The sequence below is a fragment of the Leopardus geoffroyi genome, chromosome A1 (assembly GCF_018350155.1).
Source record: "Leopardus geoffroyi isolate Oge1 chromosome A1, O.geoffroyi_Oge1_pat1.0, whole genome shotgun sequence".
Lineage (NCBI taxonomy): Eukaryota > Metazoa > Chordata > Mammalia > Carnivora > Felidae > Leopardus > Leopardus geoffroyi.
Genome location: NC_059326.1, coordinates 235,921,121 through 235,941,067, shown reverse-complemented (window position 1 = coordinate 235,941,067; position 19,947 = coordinate 235,921,121).

Here is a 19,947-nt window from a genome sequence, read left to right as displayed (position 1 = left end):
CCACGATCCCCCAGCCTCATGGGACAGCGTGATGCCGTTATCCCGCGTGGAAGGTGGGACGCTGCAGTGTGGCTGTGTCTCGTGGCTTTTCCAACACCTCACAGAGTCAACACCAGGTGAGGATATAACCACTGGGTTTCCAGCTCCTAATTTTCCATCCCTTCCCCTCTGCCACAAAATCCTTGAAACCCTAGTGGCAGCTAAGGGGACGTCTGGCCACCCACTTCCGCATTCATTAGATACCTACTTAAATACTTCCCGGGTGCCTGTTCCCAGGAGACATGCGGCTCAGTTCTAGAAAGGACCTCCTGTTCCATCTGTTCAGAGAACACATACTCAGCAGGCATTTATTAAGCACCTGAGGTGTGCCCGACACTGGAATCGGTGCTAAAAATGCATAACTCATTCCCTAACGGAGCTTCAGCTCTGCTGTGGGGGGTGGCAGGAGACATGACAATAGAATTACGTCGGGTAGAGTTGAGTGTTTTAAAAAAAAAACAGCAAATACACACAAAAGCAAGAACAGTAGGGTGACTTAGGTCGGGGGATGGGGTCAGGGGTGGCTTGGCCTGTCAGGGGGGGTGTCTCATGAACGCCATAGAACTGGCTCCTGCCCAGACGGAGCAAAACACCCACAGCAGAAGAAACCAGGAGGCAGCAGTCATGAGCTGTGGGGAGCGACGAGAGGGAGACCCGGAGGGTGGGACACGGGGGAGGATGATAGAGGGGCTGCCCCCATTCAGGTGCGCGTTCAAAGCTGGCGGCTGGGGAGAAAGCCGCCCGGCCCCGTGGAGGGAGGTGTGCCCCTCCAGGGTCAACACCAAGTACACAGGTCTCAAGAGGGAAGAACTGGGCTTGTCAAGAGCCTGCGGGAAGCCAGTATGTTCGGTGACCGGGGAATGGCTGGAAGGTGGCCTGGGACGGGGATGAGGGGCTGGGTCTGAGCTCATCCTGCAGCCGCAGGGCCAGGGGAGATGCCGGGCCTGGTCCTAGAGCCAGTGGGAAGTGAAGGAGAAGAGCTTTGGTCTGGGATGGCATGGTCTGGTTCGCCTTAGACGCGCTTCTGCTGCCGGAGCCTGGAGCGGAGGCAGGGGTGTGGGGGCAGGGCCACGGTTCGGACCCCGACGCCGCACGCAGAGTGTCGCGATGGTGGCCTGGGAGAGGAAAGGAGTGTGGTCACTCAGAGGCGGAATCAACGGGAATGGCTTGAGTGTGGATGCAGGACGTTGGAGAACCAGCATGGGACTCGGAGGTTTCTAGAGGGTGGCAGGGCCTTTTGTAGAGACTGGGAGGATTTCAGAGGCGAGACCCGTTGGAGTCTGGGGGTGGGGGGGCGGGCAGTGTGGGCACTTTATTTATTCACTCACTCGTTCATTCATTCATCTGTCTGTCGTCAATTTATTTATTTATTTAGAAAGACACGGTGAGTCGGGGAGGGGCAGAGGGACGGACAGGGAGAGAGAATTCCCAGCAGGCTCCACGTTCAGTGCAAAGGGGGCTCGATCCCACAGCCCTGGGTTTATGACTTGAACCAATTAACAGTTGGATGCTCAGCTGACTGAGCGCCTTGCATTTTAAATCTTAGGCAAGTCAGAGAGGCAAGGAATCTCACGGAACTAAATCCTTACCTTGATGGGGTTTGGATAAGCTGACATCGACATTCGCCCCCACATCACCCCTGCCAAGTGGCCACACAGCTACGCTCGGGAGCCGTCAGCAATGGTGCCCAGCACTGTGAGTTCCCCATCTTTGGGCAGCCCCAGCTCCGCTTACTGGGGCTCCTGGTCATGGGGTTTGGACTCCACGGACCCCTGGGCCGCTCCCCGAGTCAGCCCTCCCCCCAGCACCCTCCCTCGTTCTCACTTTCTCTGAGCAGCTGAGCGCGGTCTCAGCTCCCACCTCCCCTCTCCCAGGCTTCCTCTGGCCGCTCACCCTGGCCACGGTTCTCGGACATGCTTTGTTTGTTTAATACCGTCCACATGAGGCATCCAGAACTAATGTGGGACCTGCAGGGAGGCCAGAGGGACGTGCAGAAAGGCCCGCACCCTGCACCCCAGATGCTCTGCTCCGCCAGTGCCCCAGCACCCTTGGCCACACGGAAGATCAGCTCAGGTCTCAGTTGGCTGAGCTTCCTTTCTCCACACACACCTCTGGGGGCCGGGACCCCTCGGCTCTGCCTTGGAACACTTGGTCCGGGGCCCCAGACCATCTCCCCCACACTTGGATGCTGACAGCGGACCGTGGGACTGCATTCTTGGAGCTGCTGTTGTTGGGGGAGAACAGGATGGAAACCCAGCTCCTAGAACGAGGCCCGCGGTCCAGCCGTGGGGAAGCCGTGGGGAAGCCGTGTCCTTGCCCAGGGGCTCGTGGAAGGGACCCAGGCAGGGTGCTAAGCATGCATGGCGGGCCCATCTGGCAGGGGACGTGAGCTCCTTCCAGCCACGTCTTGAGTGAAGCAGGACCCCACGTGTCCATCCTGTTGTTTCAGACCAAATGTGCACAACCTTAGATGCCAGGCTAAAACGTCAGGGCTTTATCCTGCAAGGACTGGAAAATCATCGTAACCAGCGATTCCAGAAGAATTTGGAAAGATTCACTGGTGGAAAAGTTGAGAAAGAACTGAGGATAATCGAATTCCCTTTTTTACCAACCCCAGAAAAAAGCCAAATTTGGGTAACCTTTTATGCCACGGGAATCGTAACCGTGATGGGCTTTCGGTATGAGGTGAGTCTGCTCCCCCTGAGGAGAGCATCGGCTCAGGGGGCGGGAGAGGGAGTGTTACACGAACACTACCCTCGCTCAGCCTGGATGGCAGCCACCGAGGCACGGGGGCCTTTGTAATGTGTGCGGAGCCAGAACATGAGCGCACGTGGCCAGATGGGAAAGTCAGGGGAGCGTAGCGTGTCATTGCAAGTGCCATTCTGTCAAGTGCGTGATATGTTCGGATGGTCCCTCACATCCTCCTCTTGTCCTGGTCCCCTGACCAGTGCTCCGCCCCCGCCCCCACCCCCCTGCCCAGCAGGTACCTATTCCCCGCATTCATGTATGACAAACAGTCTCGCTTCTGCCTTCCCAGCCAGAGGCTGCCGTTACAAACTAGTGCACCCCGGGGGCTTAAACAGCAGAAATTCATTTCCTCACTGTTCTGGAGAAGATACAAGCCCACAATTAAGTTGTTGGAAAGTCTGGTTTCTTCCGAAACCTCTTTCCCGGGCGTGGGGTGGCCACCTTCTCTCTGTGACCTTGCGCGGTCGTCCCTCTCTGTGTTTGCGTCTGTGTCCTAATTGTCTCTTCCTCTATGGACACCGGCCATACTGGATTGGGACCCACCCACCAGACCTGGGTTTACCCTGATCACCTCCTTAAAAGCAGTCACATTCTCAGGTCCTGGGGCTTAGGACACTGACACGGGAACTTGGGACAGACACAATCCAACCGAGAACACCCACCTTCGTTTTCGTTTCCAGCAATTACCTCCCTGCGAGGTGGAGTGCAGACCTGGGGAGGAGCGACAGACGGGCCACAGCTGGAGTTTCACCGTCCTGCTGGCGTTGGCTCCCAACCCTATGGGCTTCCTCCAGCCCCTCCTGGAGGGGCACACTAGCCACAGTTGATCCAAAGGGTCGCAGAGATGCATTTTTTTAGAACTCCGATCTTCTAGATTATTGGTACAACTCCTTGGATTTGCTGTTGGAGGAGAAGAGAACACAGTATAACCATCGCCCAGTACATGAGCAAGCACTCAGGACTCTGGGCAGGCAGGGTCCCCGCAGTAGCTTGAGACTCAAGGACAAGGTCCCGGGAGCTCCAGGAGGAGCCAGCTGGGCTTGTCAGCCGCAAGATCAAGTGTGCACATCTTCACCATCCCTGCACAAGAACCCAGGGATACAAAATGTGCAGGACACAAAGGGCCAACACATCAGACCACTGCACATGTTAACAGGGGATCTGAATTAGCTTTTCGGTGGGAGGTCTCAGTTCGCACGTTCTCCACATTTATTGTAGTGGACAGAAAAATAAGACGTTGTATATGCCTCCTTCACAAAAGCAAAAATTCTATCCATTCTGATGCTTTATGTTTGCTTTTCATTAAGTCACAAAAAACTGAAATAAGTCCCATGGTTGAAAACCACCTCCTCTTTTGCTCAAATCACACGATCTCTTACCCCTGGGACTGAGTATGTATATAGATAGATAGATAGATAGATAGATAGATGATAGATAGATATAGAGAGAGAGTTGTATAGATAGATATAGAGAGAGATAGAGACAGATGATAGAGATAGAGATAGAAACAGAGATAGAGATAGAGATAGAGATAGAGATAGAGATAGATAGAGATATATCCCATTATATGAGAACTACTTGAATCTTTCAATATTTTTTTTTCCAATCTGACAGGTGGTAATAACGTGTTCACATCTATATTTTAATTTATGCCCATTGATGGCACAGAGATAGGATAGATTTCATCAGAGGGCCCCTGAGTGTCTCAGTCGGTTAAGCATCCGACATCGGCTCAGGTCGTGATCTCACAGTTTATGAGTTTGAGCCCCGCGTCAGGGTCTGTGCTGACAGCTCAGAGCCTGGAGTCTGCTTCGGATTCTGTGTCTCCCTTTCCCTCTGCCCCTCCCCCACTCGTGCTCTGTCTCTCTTGCTCTCAAAAATAAATAATAAACATTTTTAAACCTTTAAAAAGAAAAACAGAATGGTTTCATTTCTTAAAGACACAGGGCATGAAATGGTCATCGGTTCAGCACCTACCCTGTATTCTGGGTGATGACACAGGGTATCACCCTTGAGCTGGTGCCTCTGATGCACCCTCGTGGACTATCCCATCCCTCCATGGGTGGAAGCTTCTGCTGGTGTGGTATGTGATGGAAACAGGGCCATGGGTACCCATATCACCCCTCCCTTTCTCAAGGCAGGACACTTGGAAGTCTGCCTATGCAATAGCTGATCATTGCTATATTGCTGTAGATCCCAAATACAAATTGGCATTTGTTTTTCCGAATATATCACATTTTCTATGTGGTCTCCATAACCCTAATGATCTTAATAAATATTCCATTATCTCAGTACAGAAAATTATTCATTCATCCAACCATCTTTTTGAAAATTTAAGGTCTAATTCTCATTCAGAAATCAAGAATGAAGAGCTGATCTAGGAAAGTTAAATTCATGAGATGTTGTAGGACAAACACATGGTCCGGGCAACATTTAGATGCTCTGCTTGCTAAATCAGGATCCAGTTAGACAACCAGTCAGTGTGTATTTGAACTACATGATTGTAACTCTTTGGTCACTCGGACTTACAGTTGACTGCTGTCTGTGTTTATTGATGGATGCTACCCAGGACAAAGCTATGAGGGTCTATTATTACATTTTCAGTAAAATTGTGCTGTAAAAATGTTTTCTTTTTTTTTAATTTTTTTTGTTATGTTTATTCATTTTTGAGACAGACAGAGAGAGAGAGAGCAAGCAGAGGCAGGAGCAGAGAAAGAAGGAGACACAGAATCCGAAACAGGCTCCAGGCTCCGAGCTGTTAGCACAGAGCCCGACGCGGGGCTCGAACCCACGAACTGTGAGCTCACGACCTGAGCCAAAGTCGGATGCTTCACCGACTGAGTAAAAAATGTTCTCAAGAGCCCAAGCTAGTACACTGGCTCACGTCCTCCAGGATGTGTTAGAAATTCTTAACACTTTGTGTCTTCCTGCTGTCCTCACTAACAGACTGTGAGCGACTTCCCAGGTGAGCAGATCGCCAGAGTAAGGCCAGCCTCTGCCACGCGCCCCCCTTCTTGCCCTTCCCTTCCGTGACCCGGTGACATCTCACATGTTGCTGCTCGTGTGCCCCACCCTGACTCCCATGAAGGCCCTCGCTCTTGACTCCCCACCTGCTGGGTGCTCCCTCCGCAGCGGGTTAGGGCATCCTCTCTAGGACTTGCGTGGGCCAAGGAATCTCTTTCACATCCACACGCCTCTCCGCGCTGTTATTCCGTGTCTGCTCCTGTCTGACCATCAAAAGATTCCATTTGAAGTAACATAATGATTTCTTATAACATAATGTCAAAATTCTACATGAGAAAGTTCTTTTGGAGTCTAGGACTAAGAAGTCTTTGTGTCACTGAGAATTTGACATTTCTCTCCTTTTTCATAATCAGAATTCTATACATATTTCTACGTTCCTTCCTACTTAGGATGTTAGTAGAGTCTGAAGCCTGGCCTAAAATTCATTCACAGGACACAAGACATTGTGTCACATCAAATTCAGTCACAAGTCATTGCTACGTCTTGTATGGGTTACATATGCCTTTTCTTTCTTGTTTCTAATTTTATAACTGTATACACATTTTACTATTATGACAGTTATTTATTTTGTTTCAATCTATCTCAAATATTTGATGGAAAGAGATGTAATATCAATAATTATATAGAAATTAACCAACTCTTTCCTCTACCATTGGTTATTTGCAATATTTAGAATTGTTTGGTAACCTTGGGAACTCTGCTGGGGAGGCTTGGTTCATCACATCGGGGGAAACAGTTCCGCTCTATAAATTCTTAAGAGATCTTTTTGAACGGCTCAGAGTTTTTGGCTATCTGTTAGACCTTGCCCGGATGCTGGCACACTGACTTCGAAGCGTTAAGCGTGCATTACGACGCCTGTAATAAACAGCTGACCTTGTTTCGTCTCCTATCGGCCCCCAGATGTTTTTATTACAACTCGTACCAAACGCTTCATAACTTTGTCATTTTATAAATGGCATCCTGATGTTTTTATCACGAGTCCAACACGATTTTATATACTCTCAACCGTATTTCTCTATCCAGACTTCACCCAGAAGCAAATGTTTCCAAGCTACTATTCTTCCTTTCGTTTTATTTTACTTAGGGAGAGTCTTTTTTTTTTTTTTTTTTTTTATGTCTTGAAGCTTAAAGAGCTATCGTCATTCCCCGCAGCTGTTCCTTATCCCATCTTATTGTTTAAATGTTTTCCTAGAATATGACTTTAATAGTTAAATTTTTTAATTCATAGAGTTCTTTAATGTATGCTTGATTATATCTTAAGATAAATACTGTGTACACGACAAACCATTTGCCCATGCTTTCCTTTAACTAGCTACTTTAATACATTTATAATTTTAGTTTTTATGAGATGAGCTGACTCATTCAGATTGCCTGGCCATTTAATCAACAAATCTGAAAATAATTATGGCTCTAGTTTCCTCATTCCAATGTTATTAGAAATATAAAACACCCTTCATGTTCACTAAAAAAAAAAATGAAACTTGGTTTGTAGACCCATCTTATATAATCACACAGCCGCTAGTAACCAAATTAGCTAACAAGGTATTACATTTACAGATCATTAAAAGAAAAAGAGTTTATATCAAAAACCAACTATTTTTAAAGACCAATCACTTATTTGGCAATTTTAACTATTCTTTGGCCAAGTCATACCCTTTCCGAGGTGGGAGAAAATTCTAATATAGGCGAGATAAGGAAGTTAGGGTTTCTTCCAGAGACAGACTTGATTGAAACCTTGAAACGCTTACGTAGGCTAAGACAGAGAAATAAAAAGAATTTCCAAATCGTGACAGCTGAGCATCTCTTTGCTTACATGGCATCAGCCGGCCCATCATCAGCACCATCGGAGACTTGGTGGCCATGGTGGTGGGGGCAGGGCTGACGTTCCATGTGCGGAGCTGTGACCATGCTGCTCTGAAGCCCCCACAACTTATGGGGATTTTCAGCTTTATCCCCGTCACCCTGATCAAATGTCAATAATTTCATGGGACTAAGAGAAAAGCAGATTCTCAAGATACAAAATTAGTCCTGGTGAATCGTGAACAATAATAGCCAACGAGCGTATAGAAAAAAAGGATGCTGATTCTTTGCCACAGCCCCATTCGGGGGACCGTAAAGTCCTTTGGCTTCTGTATTGGAGAGTGTCTTGTTCTCCGAGCCACTGCCGCTGAGCCACCACGCGGCCCTAGAGTGCGGCCACTTGGCGTTTGTTTAGTGCTGGAACTAACACTCAACCCTGATCTCTGCCTCCAGAACTGTCTTCCAAAAATGCAACTCAGCTTACATTGCACTCCTGCTTAAGAACGATCTTCTGCCTCTCTTTTAGGATCAAGTCCTAATTTTTATCACTTTGGGGGGGAAAAAGGACCATAATTTTGTCGCAATAAGGACTTTTAGTCTCTTTCTCCCCCCTCCCTCCCTCCCACACACACAACCCACGTCCTAGCTGTGCCGACAGAGCGCATTTAGCAAACAGAAGATGAGCTTTGAGTTACGACACAGAGAGCGAGGCATCCTGACTCAATATGATAGCTGAAATGTATTTTTAGCCTGGAAAAGAAAACTGGGGATTAATCACAAGTGAGAAACAACCACAGAAAATGATTTCCTAGCAAATTACAGACGTGGAGAGGCAAACTAACCGTTTCTGGAGCTCCCCTTGGACCATGGGCATCGTAAATTGTACTAACAATCTTCATGTTCCTCCCTGAAGTGAATCTGTGCCCTTGTGGAAATAACACAAGAAAAACATCTGCCAAATGTAAATACAAACTGTATCTATGTTCATTAAACGCTCTTCAGAAATGAATAAAACTGAATCCTGATGTTAGAAACGTCATAAAATGAGCCCTTTTTTTGGACTCTAGAGAAATAACACCCGTCCTACCCTCCATCCTCACCCCGATGTCTGTCTCACACACTTTCCCTGGCTTTCTGACTCAGAGTATTTCTTCTGAGGGCCAAGAGTTTACCCATTTTCCGAGGGGCCCCCTTGTTACTCTTCAGCCTGACTCACAGGAGCCACTAGGGACCTGTCTTCTGCCCCTGCTGCCTTTCTCGCTTCAGTGCGGCTCAAGTGGCCCATGCAGCCTTTGGTTTGTAACTCTTATCTTTGCATCATCTGGCTTCCCATCGATGCCAGGATTTAATGGAGAACAAGGGCTTCTTTTTCCTCATCTGTGTAAACTTTGACATATCAAGAGCCATCAGGGCCTCCCGAAGCAGGCATTAGGTAAATCGTTGTTAACTCAACTGGAATCACCTTAACAGAAAATTTAAGTTACCTCAGGAGTATTTTTCTGTGCCATTATTAAAAAAACTTTTAACACTTATTTTGGGGAGACAGAGACAGAGCATTGAGCGGGGAGCATGGGCAGGGATAGAGGGAGACTCAGAATCCGAAGCACGCCCCCATCCTTCCTAACTACCCTCCGCCCTGATCCACGTGAGTTCTGCTCATTTGAAAGACCTTGACAAATCCGTCTTCATATTCCCTTTGTGAGCAGGAGGTGGTATGAGTCGCAAATCTCTTCCTGAGCTCAGCAATGCTATGCATTTCGACAGGATTGATTCTTGTTTAACGCGAACAAAAGCAAATTGACACAGGTAAAAGCTATCGCCTAGCCCAATATACAAAACTACAGTGTATGAGTAGGGGGTTGAAAGTACCCACGGGCTTGCTTGATTATAGGATTATACACAACAACAAAAATGAAATAGCACTTGTTTGAAACCAAGTGCCAAGTAAATGACCCTTTCAAATGATTTCATTCCACTCCCAAAGTTTTGAGTAACTCTTTGAGAAAAGAATAACTTTCTGCTTGGGGCATTCAAGGGTTAATAGGGTTTTCCGTGTGATGACGAAAGGTGTGTTCGGACCTTAGACTCCTCAGCAGCAGAAGGCAGCTCTGATATTGGAAAGGCCAGAAAATGCAAGTCAGGGTTATTTGAAAGGGGGAACCTCAGTCCGCCCAGCAGGTTACTGATCTGGGCCTTGGCGGTCACAAGGGAAAAGAAGACCTAAGCCGTGAAATGGTCTGGTGGATAAATCATCCACCCCCTGTGAATCAGCTGCCCCATATCCAGCATTCTTCAACCTGAATTCTCAGGAACAACTTTAAGGTCCTGGGAGATGACAACTCGAATATATGTCCGTGTGCCGTGGGCAGAATCGCCATCCCCAAACACGAGCACACCTTCATTTCCAGAACCTGTGAATACGTCACCTGACATGCCAAAGGGACTTTGCAGATGTGGCTCAAATTACGGGGTATCACAGTGAACCTAATCTGATTTCCCGAGTCATGAAAAGCAAAACACGTTCTCGGGCAAAGCTAGAGAAACAGGTGAAACAAAGGAAGCAGCAGCACTACTTGGCTGGCTTGGAATGTGGGGGGAAGGGGCCGAGTGAGCCACTTTCCAAAGGATCCGCAAGGAAACAGATCCTCCTCTCTGCAGCCTGGAGAAAGGACTCGGCCATGCAGAAATCTTGACTTCAGCCCAGCAACACGTGTGTCCCCAGAATGATCTTACAGGACGCTGGTGCCCTTTAAAGCCACTGAACGTGTCTCAATTTGTTATGGCAGCCATAGAATATGAATGAACCACACTTCACTTTTTCTGGGATTTTTCATATTCTCGGTCGTTCACATAAATGTTGCCGCCGTGATCTTTTTGTCTAAGATGTGCACGGACCCTTGTGACCACCCGAACTGCCCAGAGTTCAAAGGGATCGAGGAAAACCCGCGTGGAGATATTTCTGCAGCGGGTAGACAAGGGGGTGGGCACAGAGCACTTGCCCCGGACAGAGGATCCAAGGGGTGTTCATCACGGGGCTCTCAAGGAAGACGTGTTTGTGCAGTTATGGGTTTAATGCCCGACTCTCACACTGGACTGCTATTCCAGGGAGGGCAGGAAGCTTGTCCCTCACGGTCCCCTGGACGCTCGGATCTGGAAGAAGCATAGGCATCTTGCCACACTGCTTAAGAGCAGGGCTCCAGACCTCGGACTGCCTGCCGGGGTTCAGATTCCAACGTGGCAGTTTCCTGGCTTTGTGACTTCGGGAAAGCAAGTCAAAAGGCTTACTGTGCCTCCGTTTCCCCATCTATAGAGTGGGGCCGACAGTGCCTCCACAAAGGACAGTTGGAAGATCAAATACGTTAAGACGAGGGTAACTGACTCAGGCAGCTTGTACCTGACACGCGCGAGGAAGTTGGCAGCTACCAGAAACTACAGGCGACTAAAAGGGAGAAACCCTTACTGGCCTGTAGTTTACCTTGTAACATGAGGAAGCAAATAATACAGGTGATAATGACCACTGGAGAAGCAACACTGCGGAGGAGCAGGCTGGGGAAGCTGGAGGACCCCGGCTGACACTCAGCACGTGCCCGAGGTACCACCGCTCGGGCCGGAGGCCAGGCTGGTGGTCAGAGCCGCCCGTTCCATCAGCGGCAGAAAACACATCTGAGATTTGCCTAAGTGAGGACGCAAATAGTGGTTTTTATAGTTCCGCGACCTTTGGCCAGATTTTCGGCCAAGTCCAAGTAAATACAGGATGGGATCCTAAATGTATTTTCTCTTCCTTATGATTTTCACAATAACATTTTCTTTTCTCCCGCTTATTTTATTGTAAGAACACGATATATAAAACATATGCTATGCAAAATATGTGTTAGTCAAGCGTTTACCTTATCGGTAAGGTCTCTGGTCAACCGTAAGCTATTCGGTACGTGTTTGGAAAATCAAAAGTTACATGCAGATTTTTGACTCTGTGGGGGTTTGGGATTAGCACCGTGGGCCCCCAGGTTATTCAAGGGTCAACTGTAGTCTCAAGAAAGAAACTCATGGGCCTTTCTCTGACTTGGGTTATAATAAAGATGAGACACGGGAATTTTATATATTTTTTTTATTTTTTTAATATGAAATTTATTGTCAAATGTTTATTTGTTGTTTATTTATTTATGTTTGTTTATTGTCAATGTTTATTAACTCCTCCCAACATTCAATGCAATCCCAATCAAAATTGCACCAGCATTCTTCTCAAAGCTAGAACGAACAATCCTAAATTTGTATGGAACCGCAAAAGACCCCGAATAGACACAGGAATTTTAGTCCAATGAGCAAGAGAGGGACAAAGTATGCTGTCTATGCTGAAAGTCAGGAACTAGTCATTTCTAATTATTTTTGAGAATAGAAGAGCTATAAAAAGAAAGAAAACTCGGGGTGCCTGGGTGGCACATTTAATGCAATCCCCATCAAAATACCACCAGCACTTTTCACAGAGCCACAACAAACAATCCTAAAATTTGTATGGAACCACAAAATACCCCGAATAGCCAAAGCAAACCTGAAAAAGAAAAACAAAACTGGAGGCATCACAATTCCAGATTTCAAGCTATATTATAAAGCTGTAGTCATCAAGACAGTATGCTACTGGCACAAAAACAGACACATAGATCAACAGAATAGAATAGAAAATGCAGAAATGGGCCTACACTATGTAGTCAACTAATCTCCGACAAAAAAGAAAAGAATATCCAATGGAAAACAGTCTCTTCAACAAATGGTGTTGGGAAAACTGGACAGCAACATACAGAAGAATGAACCCGGATCACTTTCTTACACATACACAAAAATAAATTCCAAGTGGATGAATGACCTAAATGTGATACAGGAAACCATCAAAATCCTATAGAAGAATACAGTCAGCAACCTCTTTGACCTCGGCTGCCCCTCACACACACACCACACACACACACACACACACACACACACACACACTCTCCCTCTCTCTCTCTTTCTCTCTTTCTCTCTCTAAATAAACATTAAAGAAAAGAAATAAAAGGCATCTAAATCTTCAAGGAAGACGTCAAACTTTCACTATTTGCAGATGACATGATACTCTATGTAGAAAACCCAAAGGACTCCACCAAAAAATTGCTAGAACTAATATGTGAATTCAGCAAAGTCGTAGGATATAAAATCAATGTACAGAAATCTGTTGCATTTCTATACACCGATAATGAAGCAGCAGAGAAGGAAATCAAGGAATTTATCCCATTTGTAATTGCTCCAAAAACAGTTAGATACCTAAGAATAAACTCAACCAAAGAGATAATAGATCTTTCCTCTGAAAATTATAGAACACCTATGAACGAAATTGATGAAAGAAATGGAAAATCATTCCATGCTCATAGATCAGAAGAACAAACATTGTTAAAATATCTATACTACCCAAACAAATGTGCGGGTCTTTTTTATATGGCCTTTATGATGTTGAGGTACGCTCCATCTAGCCCCATTTTGTTGAGGGTTTCTATCAAGAATGAATGCTGTATTTTGACAAATGTTTTTTTTTTTTTTTCCTGCATCTGTTGACAGGATCATACGGTTCTTATCATTTCTTTTATTAATGTGGTGCATCACATTGATTGATTTGTGAATATTGAACCAGCCCTGCAGCCCAGAAACGAATCCCCCTTGGCCATGATGAGTAATTCTTTCAATGTACTGTTAAATTCGATTTGCCAGTATCTTATTGAGAATTTTTGCATCCACGTTCATCAGGGATATTGGTCTGTAGTTCTCCTTTTTAGTGGGGTTTTTTTGTCTGGTTCTAGAATCAAGATAATGCCGTTTGAAAGTTTGAATGAGTTTGAAACGAGTTTTCAATGAGATTGAAAGTTTTGAATGAGGTTGAAAGTTTTCCTTCCATTTCTACCTTTTGGAACAGTTTGAGAAGACTAGGTATTAATTCTTCCTTAAATGTCTGGTAGAATTCCCCTGGGAAGCCATGTGGTCCTGGACTTACGTTTTTTGGAAGATTTTTTATTACTGTTTCAATTTCATTACTGGTTACGAGTCTGTTCCAATTTTCTATTTCTTCCTATTTCAGTTTTGGTAGTTTGTATGATTCTAGTAATTTGTACTTTTATTCCAGATTGCTCCGTTTTTGGCATATAATTTTTCATAATATTCTCTTATGGTTGTATTTCTGTGGTGTTGGTTATTATCTTTCCCCTTTCATTCATGATTTTATTTATCTGAGTCCTTTCTCTCTTCTGTTTGATAAGTCTGGCTAGGGGTTTATCAATGTTATTAGTTCTTTTGAATAACCAGTGCTTAGTTTTTTTGATCTGTTCTACTGTTTTGTTGTTTCTATATCATTTATTTCTGCTCTAGTCTTTATCCTTCCCGTCTTCTGCTGGCTTTGGTCTTTATTTGCTCTTCCTTTTCTATATCCTTTAGGTGTAAGTTTAGTTTATGTATTTGAGACCTTTCTTGCTTCTTGAGGTAGGCCTGTATTGCAATATACTTCCCTCTTAGGACTGTCTTTGCTGCATCCCAAAAGTTTGGACTGTTGTCTTTTCATTTTTATTTGCTTCCATGTATTTTTTTATTTTGTCTATTTTATTTGTCCATTTCTTTTTAATTTCCTGGTTAATCCATTCACCCTTTAGTGGGATGTTCTTTAACCTCCAAGTATTTGTGGTCTTTCCCAATTTTTTATTGTGCTTGACTTTAAGTTTCACAGTTTTGTGGTCTGAAAATATGCATGGTATGATCTCAATCTTTTTGTACTTGCTGAAGGCTGATTTGTGACTCAGTATGTGATCTGTGATCTGGAGAATGTTCTGTGTGCACTCAAAAAGAATGTGTATTCTGCTGCTTTAGAATGGAATGTTCTGAATATATCTGTTAAGTCGATCAAGTCCAGGGTATCATTCAAAGCCATAGTTTCCTGTTGATTTTCTGCTTAATCTGTCTATTGACATAAGTGGGGTGCTAAAGTCCCCTACTATTTTGTATTATTATCAATGAGTTTCTTTGTGTTTGTTATTAATTGATTTATATATTTGGTTACCTCGAGTTTGGGGCATAAATATTTATAATTGTTAGATCTCCTTAATGGATAGACCCCTTATTTACGATATAATGCCCTTCTTCATCTTTGTTAGTCTTTGGCTTAAAATCTAGTTTGTCTGATATAAGTATGGCTACTCTGGCTTTCCTTTGACGACCATTAGCATGATAGATGGTTCTCCATTCCCCCACTTTCAATCTGCCAGTCTTTAGGTCTAAAATGAGTCTTCTGTAGACAGCATATAGATGAGTCTCTTTTTTTAATTCATTCTGATACTCTATTTTGATTGGGTCATTTAGTCCATTTTCATTGAGGGTGATTATTGAAAGATATGAGTTAAGTGCCATTGTGTTACTTGTAAAGTAGGTGTTTCTGGGGATGTTCTCTCTTCCTTTCTAGCCTTTGTTGCTTTTGGTCTTTCCCTCCACTCCCCAACTCAAAGAATCTCCCTTAAAATTTTTGCAGGTCTGGTTTAGTGGTCATGAGCTCCTTTAGTTTTTGTTTGTTTGGGGAAACTCTTTTTGTCTCTTTCTCTTCTGAATGACAGCCTGGCTGGATAGAATATTCTTTGCTGCATATCTTTCCCATTCAGCACATTGAATATATCATGCCACTCCCTTTCAGCTTGCCAAGTTTCTGTGGACAGATCTGCTATAAACCTGATCTGTCTTCCCTGGTAGGTTAAGGACTTTTTCTCCCTTTTTGCTTTCGGGATTCTTTCCTTGTTTGTGTATTTTGTGAATTTGCCTGTGATATGTCTTGGTGGTGGCTGGCTTTTGTTGGATTTAGTGGGAGTTCCCTGTGCTTCCTGGATTTTGACGTCTAGTCCTTCTCCAGATTAGGGAAGTTTTCAGCTATAATTCACTCACATAAAACTTCTTCCCCTTTTTTTTCTCTCTCCATCTTCCTGGACTCCAATGATACGAATGTTGTTCCATCCCAATAAGTCACTGAGTTCCCTAAATCTACCTTCATGATCCGTTACCTTTGCTTCCCTCTTCTTTTCAGCTTTGTTGTTTTCCATAATTTTGGCTTCTGCATCACTAATTTGCTCCTCTGCCTCATCTGTCCTTGCTGTCATGGCATCCATTCAAGTTTGCATCCTGGTTATAGCATTTTTACTTTCAGCCTGACTAGATTTTAGATCTTTAATCTCTGCAGGAATGGATTCTCTACTGTATTTTATACATTTTTAGGCCTAGCTAGAATCCTTTAATTGTTGTTTCAAATTCTGGTCAGACATCTTACTTATATCTGTGTTGATTAAATCCCTGGCCATGAGTTCTACTGCCTGTTATATCGTTTGTGGTGAATTCTTATGTCTTATCATTTTGGAGGGGAAAAAAATTAAATAAAATAAAAAATTTAAAAATGTTGAATAAGTAAGTAAGTAAATGTTAAATAAATAAAGGAAGGTAGGTCCTAGGTGTGTTTTGGTCTGCTTGTTAAGAGAACTTTTAAACTTGAGTTAGGCAGGTTTACAATAAAAAAAAGAGGTGTTACTTCAAAGAACAGTATAGAATTACGCAGCTCACAGCCCCCAGACCTTACACCAGTAATAAAGGCAACCTAATGAATGGAAGAAGAAATTTGCAAGTGACATGTACAATAAAGGGTCAGTTTCCAAAATATATAAAGAATGTATACAACTCAACACCAAAACACCAAATAATCTCATTTAAAATGGGTAGAAGACATGAACAGACATTTCTCCAAAGAAGACATACAGATGCCCAAGAGACAAATGAAAAGATGTTCATTTGCATTATTGGGATCCTGCCAAGCAGGGTTCCAGAGCAGCATTTATGCCAACAACAACAACAACAAAGAGCCTTTGCATCCAACATCTCAGCTTGGATTTGTGCTGCTTCGATGCATAGTCAAAGTGACCATTACCTTATACACACTCACATGTGTATGTTTCATAAAGATACAGCTACAGATGTGTGTGTCTAAATTTCAAAAGAAATGTTTTAAACTTTCAATAGTCCAAATATTTAGTGAAGATTAGCTAAGAATTTGAAATATGGTAGGTATCCATTTTAGAACCTGTTAAAACTACACTTATGTTCAAACAGCAACATTTTATTTTGCTGTCCTCTTACCCAGCATATTCTCTGTTGTTCATTTGTAGCTGGTCACATGCCAGGGTAAGATACAAGCAATTGGAGTCCTGCGTAGGAACATTTTTGATATATTTTAATAGCGTCACCGCCCTTTCCTGAACACAATTCAGCAATCCTGTGCTCAGTTTCATTCTCCCGTGGGATTCAGAATTGAGGGAAATAGGTCCACCATGTTACCAAAGAGTCCCGCATCTGTGAAAGAATGTGGGAAAAGGCACAGCCCACGTGACAACAATGGTTATTACCAACATTCAGATGGGCTCTCAGAGTTTCATAGAACGGCCAGAGGTATGAACAGATGATTACGTACAGGCTTTATCGATCAACTTTCACCCACGCATGTAACTAGGCCAAGCCAAGGGTAAAGGATGTGCATATGTGTGGATATGTGTATACACACACTTATACGCATATATATTTATGTGTAAATACACCTACTGGTGGCCTCTGTGTGGCCATTAGAGACAGCCATGCCATGCAACTCAGAGCCTGGCAGAGTTGCCAAGAGGGCAACTGATGTCACTGAGCACCTGGCCCCCTCAACCCGTCTCTGACCACCACAAAACCCCCCTTAGCCACTCGGATGGGAGGCTGAGCCCTCAGACTCTGAGCCCGGTCACCCAGGCTCTGAGACGGCCGTAGTGATGGCCCACCCACTAGGCTAAGACAGAGATGAAGGTGAGGTAATGAATGTGGAGAACCTTCTAGCACCGCAATGATCACTAGGGATGCCTGCCATAGTCAACATTTGCACTCGCCGCCCGCATCCTTGCACCCCATCCGCAGCCGTGCTTTTGATCCAAGCTACGAGGGTTTGAACCAGAGGTAATCGCTGGGGAAGGTCCCGGCCAAGCCGCTGAGGTGAGCTGAACACCCCACATGAGTATAAGGGGGCTGCGGTGGGACCCCAGAGCCAAGGCTCAGGAGCAAGGCAGAGCCCGGATGGACTCATTCGCTCAGAAGCATGAGGGGGCCCCTTAGTCACAGAGGATACACCCCAACTTCCTTAAAAGGAAAGCAGGAAGGGGGGGCACGAGGCTGACTCAGAGAAACCAATTCAGTGGCAGCTTGTCTGACAATTATTAGTGACACATGACCCTCTCTTAGGCCCAATTCCCCACTGTCTACACCATGAGGTCTCATGCAGTCATGGAGGGCTAAGAATTCCAGTCAAGGGCATGGGGAGCAGGTTTGAGCTGGCCTGGTAACGACTCCTCCGTCATCTGCTTAGAAGACACCCAGCCTAATTTTCTCATCCCATCCTTGTCTGCAAATCCAGACCTTGCTTCATTATCCTCTTTTTCCCATCTTCCAGGGATTCTAGATCTGTGTGTTGGCACCTCTCAGCCATCCTCAGTTGGGTCTTGCCCTTTATGTCAAGATGTAGGGCATTGAAAACAAACATTGCCCGGAAATGCCTGGCAACATGCTAACCCATTTATTTACTCTCTGCTTTGATTTACATCAAATGAGTTCTTTTCACCTTTTTGTTTTCATTAATAACTGTGTTTTGGAGGAAGTCTTCCACTGTGAACATTATCCAGTGATCACCACTTGGATGCTACGATTTCTCCATTTAGTTAAAAAAAAAAAAGTACCGTGAATTAAAAAAGAAGTACCCAGGGGCTCCTGGGGGGCTCAGTCGGTTAAGCGTCTGACTTTGGCTCAGGTCGTGATCTCGTGGTTCGTGAGTTCGAGGCCCCGTCGGGCTCTGTGCTGATGTCTCAGAGCCTGGAGCCTGCTTCGGATTCTGTCTCCCTCTCTCCCTGATCCTCCCCTGTTCTCTCTCTCTCTCTCTCTCTCTCTCTCAAAAAATGAATAAACATTTTTTAAAAATTTAAAACAAAATAAAAGAACTACCCCAATTTTAATAAGTTTTCTTCAGTCCTGACTAAATCATAACTAGGGTATTTTCCTATTTGTTGCAGGACAACGCTGATGATGGAGAACCTGTCTGGGTCTCAGGATGGAGAAGACCAGAGAACCAGCAACGTGGGGGTATGTCCTGAGTATAATTGCATCTTGCTCTATTTCTCTGAATTTCACTGTTTGGTTTGGGTTGCGTTGGGTTTTTTGCCCCTGTAAACCTATCTTTTCCATCCCTTTGGTTTGTGTCTACAAATCTCGGTGACCTGAAAACATAAAGGGAGTTGATTCAAAGGTTTTGGAACACTTTGCAAAGAAGCTATCCCCTCCCGGGTTCCTTCGTCAGGTGCCCGAATCTGATCCCTGCGTGGAAGGAGTGAAAGGGGCTATGCATACCTCTCCCAGAACCTCTTCTGTCCTGCCCGGGCCGATTGCTGAAAAGAACAATCCCTACCCCCACTGAAATCCATAATTGCTCTGGAGGTATTTTTTCCCTAAAGTTTCTCATACGTCCTTTGTAGGTAAACCTCTCTCGCCAGCCAAGGAACTGTCCAATTTCAAACAAAGTTAAATGGTTTCCCCGAAGGCTATTAAATCTTAATCTAATTTCAATACAACAATCTCATTGTATTGAATTCATTACAGAAATATTTCCAAGCTTTAGCTGTATGTGTCCATCTACAAGGACAGTTTTATGCTCATCCAGTTGAAAGGAAACCTTTTATTTGTTTATTTCTTATTTAAAAAAAAGGTTTTTTTTTAATTTTTTAATGTTTATTTGTGTTTGAGGTGGGAGGGGAGGGGCAGAGAGAGAGGGAGACACAGAACCCGAAGCAGGCTCCAGACTCCAAGGCGTCAGCACAGAGCCCGACACGGGGCTGAAACTCACAAACCGTGAGATCATGACCTGAGTCAAAGTTGGACGCTTAACCGACTGAGCCACCCAGGTGCCCCGAAAGGAAACTTTTTAAATTACAAAGTGTCCAGAAAACACTTCTGCCTCTCATTCTAAGCTTGAATATGCAATTTGGATATACTTGATAACTGGAGAAAAAAACAAAACAAAACTGCTAAATCATGTTAAGAATCCCAGGACTTCAATTCACCTAAGTGGAAGAATATGTATACAAGACGATATTGCAGGTTGAGAAAATAGATGGTATTTGTAAGACATAACCTTTAAAAAGAGATCATTGGACCCCTTCCTTGCTGGGAAAGCTCAGGCTGTGGAGTCTGTGCAACCACATACAAGTCACATAAAGAGACTTGTCCTGGGGCGCC